The sequence below is a fragment of the Limanda limanda genome, chromosome 5, assembly GCF_963576545.1.
Source record: "Limanda limanda chromosome 5, fLimLim1.1, whole genome shotgun sequence".
NCBI classification, from domain to species: Eukaryota; Metazoa; Chordata; class Actinopteri; order Pleuronectiformes; family Pleuronectidae; genus Limanda; species Limanda limanda.
The window spans coordinates 22,902,624-22,925,310 of NC_083640.1; positions in this window are offsets into that span (position 1 = coordinate 22,902,624).

Consider the following 22,687-nt stretch of genomic DNA (forward strand, 5'->3'; position numbering starts at 1 on the left):
TGAGGACAATGTGAACAGCAGGGGGCGCAAGACACCGTTCTGACAAAGGCACCTGCTGTGTTTTCAGAGAAGAGTCCACACGTCAACAGGAAACAGACACGTGCATTCACATCCTCCTCAGAAAGTCCAGTTTCCCCACCTGTGAAGTCGTTGCTGTTCTGACTTCAGTGTGTTCACGTGCTTTGAAGTCAGAATGTGGAAGTAAACATGGACGCAGTAAACAAAATGTTTGTTATTTATGTGTTTGGAGCGTTTAAACAACATATTAAATGTCTCTGCCACAGTTTACCACATAGAAGATACAGGACAGATCGTTTACAGACTGGAGGACGACTCGCCTGTGGACACTAGGAATGTTTAGCCACTGATTAACTTAAGGTTCTGCTGATTCCCATGTCTCAGATACATTTCACCCGTTATTAACTCTACCCAACACAAATCGCAACTTTATGAAGTCAAGTTGGTTTCCACTAATACCTGTCTACTTCATGTATTCAATCTTGAATTCTTGAATTTGAAGAGGAATCTGGAAAAAATATTACGAATCTCTTAATCCAATGTAATATATTGATTTTAACAGGAAAGCAGGAACAGAACATTTCTCTGCTTTGTCTCGATGTAATCGTAAATCTGTGGTTAAGGAGAACGGCCTTTAACTCTCAAAGCTTTAGGTTATTAATGTGTATATATAAATAATTTTATGTGTAAATAAATTCAGTACCAAATGTTTCAAAGAAATTAAATTAGTTTTGTTATTTATTTAATGCAAATGTCAGAGTCTGAACCACACATAGCTCTGATATAAGCAGACACACAAACATTGACTGGAACATGATGACATTACAGTCCTTGTTGCATTCTGCCATCTTATCGTTCTTCATACGCTGACACCATTACATTTCTATATCTTTGAGTAAGTATAATGAAAATTTGCAGTATTTGCACTAGTATTTGTTACGAATTAACTTTAAGTATTGGATTTCTTGAAGTATGTTAGATGCACTGATGCAGATTTTGCCTTCACTAAACTCTGACGTGAGCTGCATGTTCCAAAACCAATACTGCCATCAAGTGGCCATTTATATAGTTGCACCTAAATCTGGGACATAAAACATTCACTGGTAATTTAGATAATTTGGTGAACGTCAGAAGTGAAATCACACAAAGATATTTTAAAGTTAGGAGGCTTCACATCCTACACTTTTTTCACTACTTCCTGTATAAGAACATACTTCATCTTCTCTTCTCTCTTTTCTGTTCACAGACTATGATACAGACACAATCAAAGGCTCATGCACTGCAAAATATGATTGTACTGCAGGTTGCTGTCAGATATCAACGTGATGTATATGAATGTATATAGCTACAGCTTTGTGGGGAGGTATAAACAGTGATACAGAATCTATCATTGATTAAAATGAAAGCAGAGTCTGGGACAGCTCTGTATCTGTGTGTCAGACCACCCACCCACCGCTCGGTGCTGTATATTCATCAGTAATCAGCTGATCGTGGCTCCTTACTCACTTTGGACCATTAGCAGTTCACATGTGGCTTCATAAATCACAGAGATTGTGTTTGCTCAGCTGGTTGAAATCTCCCCCCTCATGAAGCCCAACCTCGCTCAGCCCCCTTCTCCATTACAAACTAATATTCATAATCATGCCTTTTCTAATAATGTGATTGATGGAGTAAGTGTGAGTTCAGACCTTTGAGGGGAAAAACAGATGTTTTATTCATTATTTTCTTTTATAGTGAAACACATTGATTATTAGGGCCCGAGCACTGACAGGCACTGACAGATGAGGCCCTATTGAAATTGTAAGGATTACTATTATTATTCAGGCAAATGAATTGGCTTTTTGAGGGCTTTAAAATGCTCTAATTCTTACCAAAATTTGCAGAAAATTAGAAAGTGGTGAAAATGTACGTATTCTGGAGGAATTTTCAATGGGCGTCGCAAAATGGCTCAACGGTGCCCCCCGAGACCCCCGGAACGTGTTCACATTGACCGATCTTTACAAAAATCGATACACAGGTGAATCATGACCAGTTTAGAAATTGTATTTAAGTATAGTAATCTATTATTTGCTTTACTGGTGCAATGGCCGTTGTAGATAGTTTGTTTGCTTGGACTGTTGTAATGCTGGTTATAATCAAAATTCATATGACAAATATTTTTGCTTTCATCTATCATTTATTTAGATTCTCATCATCTTTCAGACATTGAATATTATCTCTATATATTTTTGAAAACCCGATCAATACACTGGGGGAAAAAGGCTCTGACTTAATATTGCACTGAATTAGTAAAATCCTTGGTGCTATTCAGGTGTTGCTTTGTATCAGCAGGTGCTGTGGTGATGATGTGATATTTACTGTATACATTTGGAGATTTTTGGAGACCTCAAATTAAAGTAAATAGATAATTTCAGGATACTTCAAAGTACTGTAGAAACACTTTGCTCAATAAGTTCAGAGAGAGACTGATATGCCTATGTTCAGGACTACCTACATACTGAATATCAAACATTTTAACTGTATAGATGTGAAGATTTTTCAAATTAGAGTCCAACATTTTCACTGTGGAATAGATAATTTCAAGATATTCACTGTATTAAATAAATAATTTTTACTGAATGAATTTGGAGATTTTTCATTATTATTATTATTATTATTACTATTATAATGATTATTATTATTATTATAAGCACCTGACAATAATTTGTAGGATGTAGGAACGACTTTTTTTATGTTTTGTGTTAAATTAAATTTATGAGGGTGAAGTTTTCACTTTTATCAAAATGTGCAGAACACAAATGTTACTCATGAGTTATTTTGATCGCTTCACTTACACATGACAAATGTGTCTTCACCAACGCACCCTCTCTCTCTCTCGCTCTCTCTCTCTCTGTCTCTCTCTCTCACTCTCTCTTTCTCACTCTCTCTCTCTCTCACCATCTCTCTCTCTCTGTCACCCTCTCTCTCTCTTTCAAGTTCAGATTTGACTGAATAAAAATTAGTTTTCATGGTTCCGAAGTGTATCAGTAGTGCATCAAAACGTGCAACATATACACAACATAAAAGAAGAATAAGACTATAAATGTGGATGTTGTGTACTGGAGGTAAAGTAGCCATGATTGTTACAGGATGGATGGCATCCGTGCGTTAAGAAATCTGAGAGGTTAAAGGCAGAAACTGGTGCAGAGGGTCGATGGTTTGATTCCCAGATCCTCCAATCGGCACGGCAAAGTGTCCTTGGGCAAGACCTTAAATTCCCCTGGGCCGTTGGTGTGTAAGATATAAGAATTAAAGTTCAAGAAGTCAGTATCAGCAGGAACTTTCCTTTCTGTGTCATTCTTTCCAATGAGGCTATAGTGGGTCAAAAACTGACACATAAAAAGATAAAAAAGGCTTTGTGTATATTTAACCAAATTAAATAAAAGCTTAAAAGGATTTGTGATGACATTCCAAGCTCAAAAACCCATATCTGCGAAATCCATCATGGTTTTCACAAGCTTTCCCTGGCGATTAGCATTGGCTGGAGCATTGGTGTGCACTGCAAATCAAAACCATATCCATTCTGGCCAGACACGCTTGTGTGCTCGCAGCGAGTGTCTCCGTCGCCAACCCCGTGATTTATAAACGTTTATCTCGCCACAGTGGCCGAATCAAAGGCCTGGGAACAAATTAACAGAAAGGTATTCTGCTTTTCTAAGGGACCTCATTTTGAAAACCGCAGTATTCATAAAACCACAGTGCACAATTATGCTTTTATGGCTGTATAAGCTATAATGTTACCTTGTAATTTCATGGTTACTAAAGTAGCAATTTCGAGACCCCAGTTTTGCTTTGGCTTTGTTTGTTTGCATTTCTGCTTAAGAACTTTTGCATGTTTTAGAAAAGGGACGCTCTGATTTTCACAGGATGTGGGATTTGTATAAATGTTGCGTTTGTGAGGAGAAGTCCCGTGAATGTGGAGCAGTGAGAGTTGGCAGCAGGTCTGATGACTCATGAGCCCGAAACTATTGATCATAGCCTGCTGCTGTAAAATAAGGTCTTACAGTATCCATGTCCTGTTGTTTTCAAAAAGAAATGGACTTTAAGATAAAACATTTTAGATGAAGATGGATTTACTGCCTGTTGTGGTTGTGTATTCTTCACACATATGACTCCATTACAGACCATTGGATGTTCTTTTGGTACAATCTCTGTTAGTTTTCTTTATATAACATTTCACGTACATTTGCACCAAGGTAATGTCAAGTCTGGATTTCTCCTTTATTTCATTAATTGAAATCAATGTTATTTAATATTTAATCAAGTTTGCATCAATATACTGATATGAAATGTCATATATTGTGATCATATCAACATTTCCCATTTCTATTTACGATTTAAAGCTTTAGAGTCTCATTAATCTGTAAGTTCTTTATTTTATTTAATGATTTATTGTTGAACCTTATAGAATATTAGTACGTATTGAAATACGTCACACTTTCACAGTGTCTCGGGACATTGCCCAGCTGATACTAGGTTTTTGAGGCAGATTCTGGTTATTGATATAGATATTTGTAGCATGTTTAATAAAACAAATTTTAGTGCTAGCCTATAGTAATTATTTTTTTTAAACACAAACAAAGCAGATATATTGAAATGGGTCTGTTAGATTTGTTTTTAAATGATCATACATAGGCTGAATGGGACTTGTAACTGTTGAAAGAATCACTTGCAGTGCCCTCTGGTGGACAAATCATGCAATAACATGGTCGATTTATCTGTATAGCTCTATGATAATATAGACCCCTGCAGTGCGTGAGGTGCATGTGCATGTTTTCAAACACAGACAAAAACATGGCTTTTAAAATAAAATTTGAACTCTTTATTTCGATTTTTGAATACGTTACTCTGCTGTTTAGTGACTGGGATCATTCATGGTTAATGTCAATGAACGTGTGGATGTAAAATCCCCACAGAGGTTTTAACTGATTGGCTCCAGCCTCCAGGATAAGTGGTATAGAAGATAAATTCTCTGGTTCCAGCTTCTCAGATGCAAATATTAGTAAATATTCCCTTTATATCACATAGAGTCTCAGACCTTTGTTAAAAAGCAGCAAATCTTTATAGCTTGAAAAATCACTTAAACAATGAATTGATTATCAAAATAACTGACAGCAATCTAATCAAAGACAGAATTGTAAAATGTGTATGTGGGATACACAGTTAATTATAATATCAGGAGCTGTGTGCTGACACATCATTTTCAATAAATGAAAAATACACTGACAGTAACTACAACTAATGATCAACAGTCCAGAATGTTAAACTGGTAATACTGAAACAAGACATGCATCAGAACAAAGACAACTATGACATTGAAAACGCATATAAAACAAACATTTTTATTTATTATTGTCAGAATAGTATTTTCCAGTCGTACCAGAATGGTTCAAAATCTCAGTTCTTTCAAAGTATGTTTAAGTGAGAGGACTGCTGGCCACTAGGGGGCGTTAGTTACCTTGTTGATATGGCTGTGACTGCCTCACTGGGACTCGTCACAGAAAAACGTTACAAACATATAGAAGAAAAAGCGAAGTAACACTGACACCTCTGTCAGCAGGATCAGGATTTAACTTGACGCACAGAATACGTGTTATATTCAAACCTGTTTCTCAGGTTATTTAAATACTCGTCGAACAAAGTGTGGACCAGTTCTTGTGTCCTCGTCTCTAGTGTCAGTCTGTGTGAGTCTCTGTCTGCTGTGTGTGCGTGTGTGTGTGTGTGTGTGTGTGTGTGTGTGTGTGTGTATCTGTGACCAGCAGCTGCGTGAAGCAGAGGTGAGCTGCAGGGCTCGTAAATCTTCCTCTGCTCACAATGGTGTCGACTCACTTCAAAGGGAACCCCTGTCTGTTGCCTTCACTAACTCAGGTTTAGCTTGGCCAGCTGTTTCAACCCTGTGTGTGTGTGTGTGTGTGTGTGTGTGTGTGTGTGTGTGTGTGTGTGTGTGTGTGTGTGTGTGTGTGTGCGCGTGTTGAGAGGGTTTAGTCTTAACATTGACATCAGTGGGCCACCAACCAAGAGCAATGTCTGACACCTTTTGGATGAAGCTGTGTTGTGTGTGTCTCTCTCTCTCTATCTGTGTGTGTGTGTGTGTGTGTGTGTGTGTGTGTGTGTGTGTGTCATTTCAAACAACTTTACCAGTGGTTTCACACCAATTAGTCCATTAGCTGCACCTCATACAATTTACATTGCTCTCTGTCATTTTTTGTGTGTGTCTTTATATCTATGCAGGGTTTGTATCTACAAAACCAGTTTCCACACATAAGAAAAGTCACTGAAAACAGTATTTGTTCCGTTTATATTGTATATATCATTTGTTTTTGTGTTAATTTGTGTTGATTTGTGTTAATTTGTACAATTCGCTTTGGTGTGGTAACATTTCACCTTTTGGGATGAAGACAGATTTCACAAATTCAGGAAGATTTTCTTGTCAATCCAAAAAAACATGACGTACATGAGAGGGAACTTAACCAAGCGCTGAGATCCTGGTATAGAAGCAATGAAATAAAGCACTAGAATCTAAACACAAATCAAAATATAAAAAAAATATAACAGGAGAGGTCTCTCGAAATGACCAACATATGTAATTTTCAATGAATAAATTCCACAGACAAATTGCTGCTTGAGTCTTACTCAGTTCTCAGACAGAGACTACGTCTGAATCCTTGATAAAGAGCAGAATAATAAAAGATATAAAAAATGAAGCGATAGGAGCACATTCGTGTTTTGTCTTCAAGTGAGTCACACCCATTGGAAACAACACAAAGTAATGTAAAAAAGCTGCAGCATGAGCTCGGACATCTCATGAAATTCTGTGTTTGGCTGCCGGACAGAAAATATTTTTCTTTGCACATGAGAACTTGGGTGTAACTGGAGAATCGTCCTGACACGAAATCATGTCGACATTTGCAGTTTCTCAAGAAGGTTTGTGGGAAAACTTTGGCGAAAGAAACAGAAGCTGAATGTGATTGATCCCAATGGTTTTAAAAATCCATGCAAGAATTTGGGAAACAACTTTTCACGTCAACAAAGGATAATATTGCAATATTTCTGGAATAGGAGTGTGTTCTGCATTCTTTGAAGAAACAAATCATCCTGTCTGCAGTTATCAGAAAAGGCTGAAACTCCCTCAATCACCTAATGTGAGTCTTGGAGACAAATCAACGTTTACATGTGTTTATAAGCAATGTAGAATAGATGTGCATTTACATTTTGTTTAGTTTCCTAATTCAAGATAAACACATTTGGTTGTATTTATGTTTTATTTATATATATTTCCTTATAATAAATAATAATAATATTGTGTTGTGTTTTCACCCCAGTCTGTCTGTTTGCTTGTTTGTTTGTTTAAAAACAATATTATACAGAAACTAGAGGATGGATTAGACATTGGCCATAAAAGATCCCATTAAATTATGACATAGATCCAGAAAAAGGATCCAGGGATATTCTGTCACTTTTGTATTACATTTTTTGTCGCAATTTTCACAGATTTCCCAAGGAATTTTTCATGGATCTTTTTGAAAAATTCGACATGTTAAGGGAATTTAAGGGAACGAATGGGCCTTGGTGGATTCCTGCACTTTACTGAGTGACATTCTAGTTTTCATAGATGTATATTTCGGCCAATGTGTAAATCTTTTACTCCCTAATATCAGCATCAGCCCCCAGAATTCCATTTATAACTATATATCAGGCTGATCATGTGTTGACGGCCTGCAGATTGTCCCAGTCTCTCTCTGCCTCTGCTCTTTCTTTCTGCCATCTGTCTTTGTGCTATAACTTTGATCTGCAGAGCTTCACACCATCAGTCTTTCACCCGCTCACTCTCGTCTCACCCTCTTTCCCCCCTTCTCTCCTCGTTTCTCTCACCCTCTTCCCATCTCTCGTGTTGGTTGTCTTTCCGTGTCAGAGACTAAGCAAACAGAGTCGTGTGTGAGCGGCCTCATAACTCCAGCGTTCCTGAGAGACTGGGAGCTCTCAGACCAGCGCAGCTGTGTCTTCATTTGCCGGTCGAGTTCGGCATTCCCCAGATATCTCCAGGGGGCTCCTGGGCTTTTTCTGTGTTCTGCTCTGACCTTGTGCCCCCTGTGAAGGGCTGTGTGGACGGGAAGAAAAGAGGGACATGTTCTCAGGTGGAGTTATGAGGTGGACGGACATGTGAGATGTATTACTCCAGAAGAAGTTTGGTAAACTTACAGTAAATCCACTCGGGTGATACAGTTGAAATCAACATAAACATGTAAAATCACATGACATTTTTAGTTAAATCTTCAAATTTGAGAAGATAAAACCAGTGAAGTTTTGTTTTTTTGTTTGAAAATGGCAAGAATTGTTTCTAAAACCGATTCAGTTGTAAAATATAATGATTTGTATTCCACCGTCGTACATTGAACCAAATACCGCCTAATATTTTCCAGATTAACCACGAAACCATTGTTTCCACAAAATGTTTTCACATTTTTTCTTTCTGCATGAAATGTACAAATATGCTCGCCCCCCCACTTGCTTTCCCTTTGACCTCTCCCCTCCTTCATCTTGCAGAATCATATTCCCACACGTCTCCATCCACACTCCTCCCCCGACTCCCTCCTCTCTTCTCCTCTATATCTCTCTGTCTTCTCTGACTTCTTCAGTCTCTTCCTCAGTGGTCAGGGTCTCTCTCTCTCTCTCTCTCTCTCTCTCTCTCTCTGTCCCTCTCTCTCTCTCTCTCTCTCTGTCTCTCTCTCTCTCTCTCTCTCTCATCTTTTTCTTGGTGCATCTGGCGAACATGAGCTGTGGAAAGACAATAGACAAGTTTGGGAGAAGTGTGTGTGTGTGATGAAAAAAGCCACTGATGGTCTTTGTCAGCTAAATCCAATCTGAAAGTATTTTCCTGTGAGAGTTCGGTTCTGTAGAGACACTGAACCAACAGCCACAGAAACCACTTCAGTATCTGAACTGTCCACAGCTGCTCAAATCTGTCACCAAATATAAACCAGGGCTGCATGAATCATCATATTAAAAACTCATTCTCACAATCGATTCACACATACATGCAATCTCCTTTCTAACCGACAACGATTCTGCTGCATTTTGATTGGGAACTTCAGCTACATCAAAACAAGCGCTACTTTCTCCGCCTCGACCAATGACAAGGCTGCGTTAGCCCATGTGATGCACAGTAGCAGAACACCGTCAGTGAAATAGAACGAGTGAGAGAAAAGTATGAAAGCACCTGATTCAGTTAATGTAAGCGTCACAGAATTTGCGTTATCATGGTTACACATGATTACTGATCATGCAGCCCAACCACTAACATCATTTCAACATCTGGTGGTTGTAACATGATGATCACAGGTTTGATCCCCACACAGGTGTTTTCATTGGTGTGGGTTTTGTAGCTCTCACTTAGCTGCACATCTTTCTTATGCACTGTTCAGACACACACACCAACGACCTATATTTAGACGTACAAAGTGTGTTGCAGGTTATCGTGCATTTTTGTGTAATTTGAGTAAATCCAGTTCATCTTCAGCTCAGTGTCAATGTTTGTCTGCCCCTTGTACATAGGAAACCTCAAGTACCATCATACCCAGATTATCACGATGCTGCAGCAGATTATCTGACAAGCTGTTACAAGTACAAACATCCGAGCCCCTTGTTGAGACGGTGAATTGCTCTGTATGTTCACTGTAATAACACAAAATGAAAATGTCACCTCCTCCTTTGACTGTGGCTGTGAATAACTTATAGAGATATTAGATTTCCTTTTAAAACAGATATCTCTCATTGATCTTTTCCTGGAGAAATCGCATGTGTAGAGCTAAGTCAAAGTCAAATAACCCTCTACTGACATACTGTGAAACCACAACTTATTATTTGTATGGGTGTAAGATTGATCTTTTAGACTTTTCTGACACTTTGCTCCACACTGTGACTTTAGAGCAGAAGCCTGTGAAGTGTAAAGTTACAAAAGACCGTATTCATCTCCTGTACTTTGCATATTGCATATCCACGGCCCTGCACTGCTAATGAATGGTGGGTTTGTGGTTCAGAGGAGTCAAGATGCCAAGTTGTGGATGTGCAGATCCTGCCAGTGACCATTGGTTATACAGGTAAATCTACACTGTGAGTAATATGACGACCTGATGGTCTAATTCGCTGAGAACTAACATCTGTCAAGCTGAGTCGTGTCTGAAGTGTAAACAGATGAAGGTTGTAACGCTTTCTGTCGGAGCCAGTCTGGTGGTTTGTACTTTCAGTACACCTACAAGAAAACGGCAGCAGCCACCGACCACATCTCGTTCATCTCTGGCCTCGCTCCTCCTGAGGTTTTCCTCTCAAAGCACCTTTTCTAGCACCTTGCAGCCCACAAAGAAGCTAACTGACTCTGGGGAAGTGACAAATTGAGAGGTTTTGGCAGTCTGCTGGTGGTAAACTTGCCTGTTTACATGGGAGGATCCCACAGAACCACAGATATGTCTCTGAAAGCCAGTAAAAGAGGAGGAGCCACTGAGGGGAGAAGTGCAGGAGGGAAGAAAAGGAGGAGAGAGGAAATGGAAACGCTGCCAAGATATGAATACCAAAATATTAAAACACAGGAGTTGTCTGCAGGTCAAACTGAGAAGCACAAACTTGCACAACTTACATGGTTTTACCAAAATGTTTTATAGTGTTCTAGCAGCTTGTAAATTGAAGACATTGATTCTAATCCTCATTTGTAGCCATGCTTAGTAGCTTAAAGATCACAGTCCATAGATCTGCTCAACATGAAAAATGCCTTAGAGATAACTGATGTCATGATTTAGCTCTATATACATAACAGTTTTTGACTTGTCGAGGCAGTGTCTGCTTGTTTGCAGACGTTCATGGTTCCCTGAGGATAATGTAAATCTCCCTGATTCCCCTTTGACTCAAGTGCCATTGGGAGTTTGACATTTGTGCTTTTTAATAATATCTCTCAACGACTATTTGATGGATTTTTATGAAACTTGGTTCAGACCATAGACTGTATCAGCCAAAGTGTCTCTATCGCCACCTGGTGGCTGGCTGCAGTATAGCTTATAAATCTCACCTGGGACAAACTAAAAAGTCAAAGTACACATCAAGTAAGTTTTTCCCTGAGATGGTTTCTGGCATTTTAGTCACTTCTTATCACATACAAGTGTTTTCCAATGTACATTTTTTACAGTGAGTTATTAAGTTAGCTGCTATAAAAGTGGGCTGTAACTGACTCATGATTGGTCGAGTGTGTGTATCGATGGAACCTCACGACTGTGGCTCCGCCCACTGGTCGCCACTTGGCAAACTCTGGCTTCAAATGTGGAAAATGACGTTGTTAGTATTTTGGATATTTCGGCTTCATTTCGGGAAAGTGGGAGGAAATGGACACGCGTCATCCATCTTTGTAAACAGCAACATGATTTCTTTAATTTGTCCAATACACTGTTTTTTGCTAATGACAGTCCAATTATTTTGGGGTTTAGTGCTAATGAGCTGGTGAACATCGAATCCAAAGCAGCTTTTTATGGTTTTCAGTCTTCTTACTGAAAGTCTTTGTCATTAGTCGAGTGGCCTGTGGAGAGGAGCTCAGGTTTCTGGGCCTACTTTTAAGATGCTCTGACAGAAAACGTCTGAGAAACTCTATCCTGCACGTGTCATTGTAGCTCAGGAATATTCTGTGATTTAGAGAGTGGAGAGCACAGGGCTATGGAAACACACAACTCAGCGGCAGGACACACAAAGGACGTCTGTTCTTCCACAATGGAAACTTTGTTGGCGATTTCTTAGCTCCTTGGAGAAAAGTAAAGAATAAACAACAGTTTACTGTCCCCTGTCTCTGTATCATAGCTCTTCCAAAATGGAAACTAGGGTTGATTTAAATTCATCAGACGCAAATCCCAGCTTGATGATTGGATTAGTTTGGTCTATAGGGATCCATTGTGACATAAAAAATCACAAGCATTGACTGAAGCCGGACAGTAACAAAGACACGAGATCTGTTGAAGTCACATTTTTATATATTTTCAGAGATTAACTGCTCTTTCATTTTCCATCAATTTTTTTGTAGCAGAGATCACTGCTTGTTTACAAGATATTAAGAAACTGCAGATTATATTCATTGTAGATTATTTTCTTGATTAATCAATTACTTGTTTAGCCTATAAAATGGAAGAAAATGGCGGATCACAATTTCCTAAAGCCTGAAGTGACATCGTCAGAAGAACTCAAAGATATTCATAGAAGAAGCTTGAGAATAAACGCAGAATCATTTTCAGTTGGATGCACTGCCCCCAAGTGGCCAAAAATCAGCTAGAACAGACGTCATTGCAAAAATAGCATTTATATTTAAAAAAGATAATACATTTCTTATTCAAATTAATCAAATGATAATTTGCAGTTGAATATTTGTTGTTACACTAAGTGAACAAGGACAAATTAGTTATGTGAGAATTAAACTTGTGAGATTTTGTAAAGATTTAAATATAAAAATGTAAAAGGTTTAAATATTTTAAGTAATCTAACGCTGCTGAAGGTTCCGGTGATTCCTTGTAGTCGGCAGTTCCCTGTTCCACATTATTCCCTCTTGCCAGAGGCCACGAAGTGAAGAGTTTAATTTGAGCAGAAGCTCACAGGAAATGAACCAGATAAGATGGAAAATGTAGTAAAGATGCACATGATATTCTCCAGACTGAGATCGGTTCCAGGAACTGATGCCGAGTCCCCTGCTTCGACATCTCATTCATCATCATTTAGACAGTTCCAGAAGAGCACACACTTCAAACAGCTGGACAAGCTAAACCTGTGTCAGTGAAGGCAACAAGTTCATCGTAGACAGAGCTTCTCTTTGAAGATGTGTCATCTCGGCAAACAACAAGTGGTCCGAGGAGGATTAATGACCTCTGACGCTCACCTCTGTTTTCCTGCAGCTGCTTCACACTCTGCTTGTGACGAGCGGCAGGAAGAGCTGCCACATCGACCAAACCTTCCTCTATGTTATCTTTACTATTCTGCAGGAACTATAGGAGCCTTTGCGTGAACTCAATGTGAGCAGGAATGTAAATGAAGTTCCGTAAAAATCTTTTTAACTCATTTGTAGGGGTGGAGCCTGCAGCGCTGAAGATTCCTGATTGGCCGAGAACAACATTTCATTTCAGCTGGTCAATCTCCGCAACAGCTTGTTAAAAGTATGTTTCAAGTGTTGACTCAATTATCTAATTTGCAAAGCAATAACTCACAGCTGAATGACTGAGAGAAGAGTAGTCAAATGCTTCCTCCGTATATATTGATTTGTCTCCTCCTGTGGTTGGAGGTCCACATACAGCACCAAGTATATGATGATAATTTAGACAATTGGAAAAATATCTACAGTCAGTTAGAATATCAGAACATCTTGTGATATAGCAGTAATAATGATCTATCTTTTCACATTCAGGAGCTGGTCCTATATTGACTTCTGCTTATTGGAGAAAGATTAGAAGGAAAACTATCTCCTCCAAACCTAGCGTGTTTCAGAAGACTTGTTCTCATGAACAAAACACGTGGGGAAAAAGTCTGTTCCTAATAAAGCTAGAGATTTATTTATAATTATTTGCTTTGGCATTCATTCAACACCGGCTTACATTTATTATATGACAGATTATCTGCATCAGCTGATCCTGAAAACAATCACGATAAATCCTTGCTCATAACACACACATAAATAGTAACTCAAACTTTATGACACTCAATGTTTAGGTAGCTCACGTAATGCAGCATGACTCATTCTTTGTCTTCTCATTCCAGAACAATTCCAGTGTTGAATATGATCAGAAAACAGTCATTTGCCTTCATGTTAATATTGTCAATTGATAAATGTCTTTTAAATGCCAAAACTGACCTTAGTGATGAATGTATGTGAGCAGGAAACATATTTCTGTCGTGTTTCCTTCCTGATTGCTGATTCCCCCCCGATAGAATAGTTTCACTCGGAGAGAACAGGCCCACGTTCAAAGGCCGAGGTCGGGGGTTTGATCAATCTGCTGCCATCGTGATTAGCCAACGATTCACCAATCTGCCCGGCAAATCAGCAGCAATTAGCCGGCCCAGAAATAAATCTCCTCCTCAAAAAAACTCCAATGTGCGTTTTGTCCCAACTTATCAGTCTGGTCCGAGCACCAATGGCAGTCGCTCGCTGGAGTTCCTGCGATTACCTTTGGCGTCATCTGAGCCGCTATCTCCTCTCCTGTGTAGTGAGGCCAAAAATGTGCAGGCACTGAAGGGGGACTAATGGGGCCAATTGTGAATGGCCCAGATGGCCGCAGAATACATTTTGCTCTAAGCTGACAGTTTATCCAGGAATCCGACAATTACAGGCTCCTGCTGAAATAAAGGGCAACATTTGGAGAGTTCATTTAGATCTTAACAATGGGGAGGAAATGTCAAAACACATTCCCACACATAGACGGGACCATATGGCAGCCATCTCACCTGGGTCTGATTCAAAAGCCTGCTCTTTAGATGCTCACTTTGTGTACTTCCGTACTTATGCTTGGTATTTCCAGGGCATTAGCGGATTCACAGTGACAGCTAACACCACAATTTTCCATGTGGCATGACTCACAGGGGGCGCACACAAAAAACGGTAAAGGTTAAAAGCAAACGGCAGATTTTTTGGAGGGCGACACATACTGTAATTGACGTTTCTGCTGAGTAAAGAGCTTCTAAAGTATAAAAAATAAGTTTTAACGAAGCAAATTGACTTTGATTGACCAACTAGAGACCAATCGGACTCTAGTACAGTTCCTATATGTCTGATTGTCGGTGTGCGTGTATGTGTGTGTGTGTGTGTGTGTGTGTGTGTGTGTGATTTATCCTAGCAATACACTGTGTCGTAGGTGTTTGCTATAAGGCCCTTTGAGTTTGATGATTCTAATCATTTGTGAAAGCTAGTTTGAGTTTTGTCTCATCTGAAGTGTAACGCCTTCGACTGGATGCACCGTGAGACTCTCATAGAATAAACCATCAATTTTCCTGAACGCATGCTACTGATTGTTTGATCTAACATGTTCTCCCTGCACTGTAGCTTCCAGGCAGCCAATACTTCAAGTTCATGTCACCACAGAATCCACATCAATTTGCAGAGACTTGAAACTTGCTTGAGATACATAAAACATCGCAGTTCACACTTCAATGTAGGCCGAGTTCTTGTTTCTTGGGTTTTCCAGAAGAGTCAGTGGATGTAGAGTGTCCCATTGCATTAAAAGTGCTTGTGAGTGGAGAGTTATTTATCTTGTGTAAAAACCTGGAGTGAAGCTTGGGTTGGAAAAACTCTGCACCAGTTTGGTGCGGTCGAACTAGAGCTTATTATTCAGCTAACTCTTTTATGGAGGGGAGAAATGAACATCTTGTTGACTTCAACATCAATTTATCCTCTTACAGTACTTCAGATTGATGACTTCAGACACATGTATAAATAGAGGCTACAAAAGCATGTGGTCAAAGGCTTTAGTGCAGAATAACTTTCAAATCCCTCATTAGTTGGGTCCTCTGGCAAGTGATGAAAGATCCTAATGTGTTGGATTCATAGAAAACAAAACAAATAGAGCGAGTGAGCAACATATGGTTTGGTGTATGATACAGAATCAATCCCCAAACATCTGCTGCAAATTAACCCAAGAAGACGGCGATAGAAATAATAATTATGCGTGGAACTCAAATATAGATGCAACTTCATTCTCGATCAAAGCGTCGCTTCTCTTCAGCAACATTATGATGCAATCGTGAATCCAGTAGTCGTCTGAAGAGATCAGGCAAACGCATTGCTTCATAATGATGAGGGTACTGATACATATTTTAATGCATAAACAAGGGAGTGGTTGAGTATCTGCAGAGCAATGGCTTGGTGTCTTAAATAATGCACCAAGCCACAGTGTTGCATGTTTGCAGACACTGCAAAACCCATTTTTATGCAGAATATTATTATAATTATATCATATCTTTTTACTCTAAAATTAGCAGTATTTTTTAACATGGGTAAACCTGCTTAAAAATGGTAGAGGGATTAGCCTTTTTGCTAGAAACCAATGAGTCAGTACTTTGGTTTCTTGTGATGCATCTTGTATGATACGTTGAAAAAGATTGCAGTTGCATGCTGTTCCCAAGATGAAAAAACCAAGAGTATGCAAAGGATCATGGAAATTTATGGGCCGACGCCTGTAAGTTCAATCGGCATCATATGGCCGTTTCATAGGAGGTGCAGTTGCTGCCAAAAAATAAAGCAGAAGAAATGAGCTTGTAGATTTTGACCTGGGAGTCAATGCCGATTGCATCTATTCTCATTGCATTTCCATTTTCTGACCAGTGGAAAAGCAGTTCAATCGTTAAGACCAGTTCCTGCAGGTTTAGCATCAGATATAAAGATGTGATAACACAAGCAAAGTGAGACTCGCTAGAAGTGTTAAATTCAAATTATGAGGCTGCATGAGTCACAGCTGAATCAGCCATGTGCCTCTTTTTGCAGATCAGTGAAAAGAAAAACCTTTGTTGTGAGTCCAAATAATCCTTGGAACCAAATGTAAGTGTCTGAGTAATGAAATCCATGGACAGCTTGATTCCAAGTGCATTCTGATTCACAGCAAAAAAGTGATTTTCATGGATGAACAACACAACTATGTGAGATGATCCCCTCCCAAAGTGATCCCTCTATCTGCACCGAGAGCTCGTCAGATCCTGGTAAACGGGACCCGGAGCGAAATGAGCCCAAAGATAGAACGACAGATTTATTGCACCCCAGATGCGTCTGATTTACGGCCATTGTTTAATCTCCAGATTCCAACCACATGAAGGTCTCATATTTAGAGCCTTAATTTATAGTGCTCAGAGAATGCAGGCTTAATTTTTCCCTCTCTGCAGAAGATGAGCCAGCATTGTGACAAGGGCACATAAACAGATGCTTGGATTAGCATTGATCCTACAAACAGATGTGGAGAAAGGTTATCTCTTTAACAGGCTACTTTCGTTTTTTGTTGTTGACAAAAACAGAAAAACTCCATCTAAACAGCGGTGAATGCAGCATGAAACACCTCCTACTTGTTTATTGTTAAATTTAAAAGGTCAGATAAGAGTTTTCTCCACAGCTTTCACTCCAGCGCTTGATTCTCAGGGCTGGTCGGAGGCAGAAGTGTCACACAAGTAATTACACATTATAATATGTCTCCAGTTTTCTTATTCCCACCCCTTGGCACCATTGGCAAGTTCTCATTACCAGATAGGCTGAGCGGAGAGCCCCGGGCGGATGGTTTTTCTCAGCGAGATGCTTTTCCTGTGTTGTGGTGGGAGGGTCGGCAGAGGCGACGGGCAAATGTTGCTGTTTATTTCCATTCTGTCATGTGTGTGAATCTGATTACAGGTCGCTAAGTCAATATTTAGCTTCTGCGGACGGCATCCTCGTCGGCCAGTTTATTTTTTCGGGGCCTCCGCCACATCTGCTGCCAATGTCATGTGCGGTAGCAGACGTGCGCTGCTATCAGGTATGAAAGCAAACAGTGAGTCTGAAGTCCTGGTGGAGTGAGTCAGGCAAAAGAGCGGTGAGCATGAAACCGTGATTTACAGCCTTAAGTCCGACTGGTTGGAGGATGGTGGTGATTGGAGTGGTTTGAGGGAGGCCTTAATGGATCTGACGAGGGGTCATGGAAGTTCACGCTTCCCTCACATCAGCCTCGTTCATATGTGAAAGAAAAACAAACCACGAGAAGCTAAACGCAAAACGAGCAGAAGATTAAAACGTGTGTGACGCTCAAGTGCACACTTCCAGTTCAGGTGATAACTGGAGTAGAAACCTCTTCCATACTGTGCAGACTTTGTAGAAACTGCCGGGACAGTAATTGCATTTCATGCATTTTTTCGTTAGACTCCTGTTGTCTGAGAATCTTTCATGGGGGGCTGCCATTTTATGAGGAGCCAAGAGGAACACGAGGTGGAGGCTTCTTTTCATCTGGCCCTCGGGCAAGAAGGATTTGATATTTATTAAAAATAGAGAGCAGCATATTTCTTCCAGTCGTGACTTCTTTACCTCAGGTTATTCCAGTGAGGCGGACCACACACAGTCACTACATCTGAAACACCTCCTCTCTGTTTGCCTGAGCTACTATTTAAATGTCAGGGTTCACAGAATTGTGGACTCTCCGTGCCAAAGATGTGCAAGTCAGAACTTCATTAGTCTTGGGAGTAGTTTTATGCCGGCTGTTACTTGAATGGAGTTGGCAATAATAGAGTTTGTGTGGAATTTTGCCTTTAACGACTAAAGATTTTTTATTTGTGTTCCTTATAAATGTTAATTATTGCATTTGAGTTACAGCCAAATTGGATTTTCTCTGCTTGATCACTGAGGACAAAATGTCTGAGCATGAGTTTGGAGTCCCGCCATGTGTAAGGGGCCTTTATGACTTTTTTTAGGTCAGGTACATGCATAGATTATACAAGAACAACTCGCCCTATACGTGTGCACCCCTCTACCCCTTAAAACTCACTTTCGTCTGCAGAACATCTGGAATTCATTGGGAGGAGGAGGTTTCGGGTAAATGAACTCTGACAAGAGTCTGTAGATCTGGGTGCAGCTCCCTCCCCCCCTGTTTTGGGTTCCCTCAGATGGTTGAGATAGGCCTGCAGACAGAAACCCACTGGTTTGTCTCACACAGACGTTTACCTGTCCCACCCCGGAAAACTAAATAATACTTTGTTGTGTTAAGATTGGAACCAATTTCAGAATAAATCTGCTTTCTTTGCATTTGAATGCAGTCACTGTGGCATTCTTTGCAGAACTTTCCTTCTCGTCTGAAGTAGAAAGCAGCATTTAGAGTCGAGCACAGTGAACACTAATGTAATCCATAATGAAGCTGTTTCCTTGATTTGTCCCACATTAAAATCCACTCTTTGCATTTAATGACCTCATGAAAGGGTCGGCGCTGTGAGAGAACGTTACGGTAACTCAGGATTTTACAACAGAGTTTTCAGTAAACCTCTAACAGACCTAATGCATTTTCCTCATAAAGACCTGAGTCATCGTGTTAGTCAGAGTGACCAAACTCAGAGAGCTGTAAAGCTGCAGAGTCATGAAAGACGAGTAGACGATCTATAAAAACCAAGAGAAATCTGACCAGACCATTGGTTAATCTGATGGAAACTGCAGTGACGACATACTGTTCAATATATTCAATATAAAAGCAGCCAAAACCTAATTCAGTTGCATGTGTTCATTAACACACATTCATGTATTCGTTATTTAAAATAATTTAACTTAGAATGCACAAGAAAATCAGTTATCTCAGACTATATAAGGACAAAATGAGAAGCTGTCATGTCATCCTTATATAGCCTGAGATAACCTAAAGAGAAACCCTTGAAGCATCTTGTCCGCCCCCTGGTGGCTGACTGGAATATAGGTCATAAACCCCGCCTCCTACATTTTAGCGAGTGGCATATGGACCAAACCTAAAAAGTCCAAATACATGTTAAACAAATGAGAGTTTTGTCATCTCAGTCTGATGTTTATTTGAACGCAAATCTTTCGGTAACTTTGGTTTTATTTGAACAGTGTAACTTTCAAAACCCCTTTTAATTACACAAATACAACAAAACTAATGATGTAAAATCAACTTTGCCTCTTGACACAATCCACACCCGAGGCTCAGTGGAGGCGTTCGGAGTCCGGTCGGTTCACACAGTGTGGAAACGTGTTGCGTCTTCTTTTTTCACAAAGAGCTCTTTTTAATGGGCGAGCAAATGAAACACCTGGATGTGAGTGACCTTTCACATGTGTCAAATTTGTGTACTCCATTACCTCTCTCTCACTTGCACCACATATTCACTTTGTGAAGCGTTTTCCTTTTTGTTTTTTTCAAACACACGTGCCAGCTCCTGTCGACTGCAGCGAAATGAAGGTTGTGATTCACGATTTTTCCGAGAAGTGTTTTTTGTTTCCCATCATACCTACAGTGTCCCAGTATTTTGGTAAATATCATCTTTATTCAATGCGGCTCTTGTTTTCCTCCCTCTTTTTGTTCCCCTTCTTTAAAATATGAGAGAATTATGAGCCTAGCAATCCTTGTTAAACGAAACATGCATGTAGCAGTGCCTGGAGCAAATAGTTTCTCAGTAATACACGGGTAGAGGCTTCACGGTGGCCTCTTTATGAACAGAATTACATCTGTTTTTTGTTGGTCTGAGACATTAATTATATCCCTCTGGAGTTTTCTACACAGTGTTTGTGTAACTGATAGTAAAACACTATGTACAATACACCATTTTTTTTCGTAAATGGTTCTCATCTAAGTTCTCATCTGATGTTTGTCCATAAATCCCCACTTACGATATGTGAATCGTAAGTGGGGATTTAACCGAGTGACAATCGGACTTTTGCTTTTAACTTGACTTTTAATGTAAATCCAATTTTAACCTGCCTTTTGGCTCCGTTTTTGGTCTCCACCTGACTCCAGCTTCTAAATTCTCCACAGCTCTATTAGTTGGTATAAAGTGGGTGTGTCCTTGAAAAGTGTTACTAGCTAGGACTGAAATGTACTATGATTAAAATGTTAAAGTCTCAGCTGTAATCCAGTGGGAATAAGCCAATGTCAATTCGTTAGCATTCGCCATCATCATAAACTGCTCTAGCAGCAAAACACCTACAATTGTTTGTTTTCATTCAAAAGATGAAGAATGATCTTTTATGTTTTCCTCAGCGACAAACATGTAGCAGAGATTTTGAAAAGTTGTGTTAAAATCTTAGTGAGGGGCCATTTTGGCTATTGATTCTGATGAAAACTGACAAAAAATGTTCCTTCAAGACTAAAAGTTATTGAAAAATAACCTTTGAAAATTAAACCTGTAAAGAAATGTTTAACATTTGTTTCGTCAATGAGAATAACAATAGTTTTAAACTTGTTTTAATGCCAAGTCTTGTTTAAAAATGTCTGTAGGAGAACGCACAACAATGTTGTTTAACATAACCTGTTATTGTAAGAAACAGATCTATGGATGAAATGAATCAACAGTCCAACAATGTGCGTGTGCCTGGCCCAACCCCCGTTACAGTTTCTAAGCAGCTTCATTAAAGAACCTTTTCTTTGGCAGGAAAACCCAAAATAAACCTGGTGAAACAAACACTGCTCACATTTAAGAAGAGTATAAAAAAGCTGATATGGTGCATTAATGACAGAAGTGAAAAGACCTTTACTTTGGTTTTGGAAAAACTTAACATGCTAGCTTTGGTTTTAAGTGTTCCCAGCTGGTTTTGTTTGTCTTTTTTCTCCAGGCTTCTCTCGACAGGTCTGCAGTAACAAGGGTGCTGCGCTGTCCCGGGGTCCTAAAACTTTATAATACACAGAGCTGATGATCAGTGTGCCAACATGGGCCACTAAGCCCCTGCTTTAATAACCTCAAATATGCTGCACTTCATATGGACGTGGTTCAGCCTATTTGTGATGGAAAACTACACCCTGAGTCAGGAACCAAAACACTGATCCCGTCAGCGCAGGGCAGGGAGCGCTGCCAAAACGCTGCACTAATTTGGGGCTGGTTCCTGGTCACCGGAGTGCCGCCCGGGTCCCGCTGCCATCGTCTGAAAGGGTCTTTCAGAGAGGATTTGAGAGGTCATTTTCACATGAGGTCAAACTGTGCATTGCTGTCACGTTGAGTTAATTTATGATAAAAAAAAGAGCTGAAGGTTCAGTGAGTGGGAGGAACAGGTGAGAAGCTCAAGGCCACAAACTTTCTTCCATGTTGCTTAAATACACTTTGCCAACAAGCTCCTACTCTTTTTTTTCATTCCTTTCTATCGTCTGTTCTTTTCCCTTCTTGTCTTTTCAACTCTGCCAAAGAGGTCATGTCTGCACCACTGTTTGTTTGTTTATCGGTTTGTTTGTTTGTTTATCACCAGGATTATGCAAAACTACTCAACAGATTTCCATGAAACTTGGCAAATGGGATGTGGGCCAAGAATGAGCCCATACAATTTTGGCATTTTTGGATTTTTTCACCTTTTTTAACTTTACGAGATTTTCCCTGATCTCCCTTAAATCTTGATGAAATAAAAATCTGACATATTTAGGGACGTGATATTTATGAGTGTGTGCAATCTGATGCAGCTTGGTAGACTTGCCGGGGCCTTGGTGGAGACATGTGCTCTACTGAGGGACATTCTCGTTTAATTTAGCAAAGACTTTTGTTATCTTTAATCCATCTTTCCAGTTGCAGACGAGCTTTAATAGTCACTGACAAAGATCAGAGATCGGCGCCAAATCGGCATTCGATCGGTAGTTGCCGATTTCTGCCGGCTAAACATCTAGACAAATCAGCGACAACTACAGCCAATTAGAGCACAGGATGGGTTAACAGGCATATTACTTTTATGTGAAGTAACCTCATGCAAAGAAAAACATTCAGTAGTCGGCTAATATTTGACTTTGAGCCACACAAAACAAAAAATGTAAGTGTGTAACTAATATTAACAAATTTTTCCTGACTGACAGAAATATGTTTTTAAATAGTTAATGACAATACTTTCATATTTCTATACAGCTGTGATGTAACGTCGACTGGAGCATTTCACCTCTTCTCCAAGAGGATTCCTAGAAGGACAAGAGAATCTTTAACTTCTCCTTCCAACCTCCAA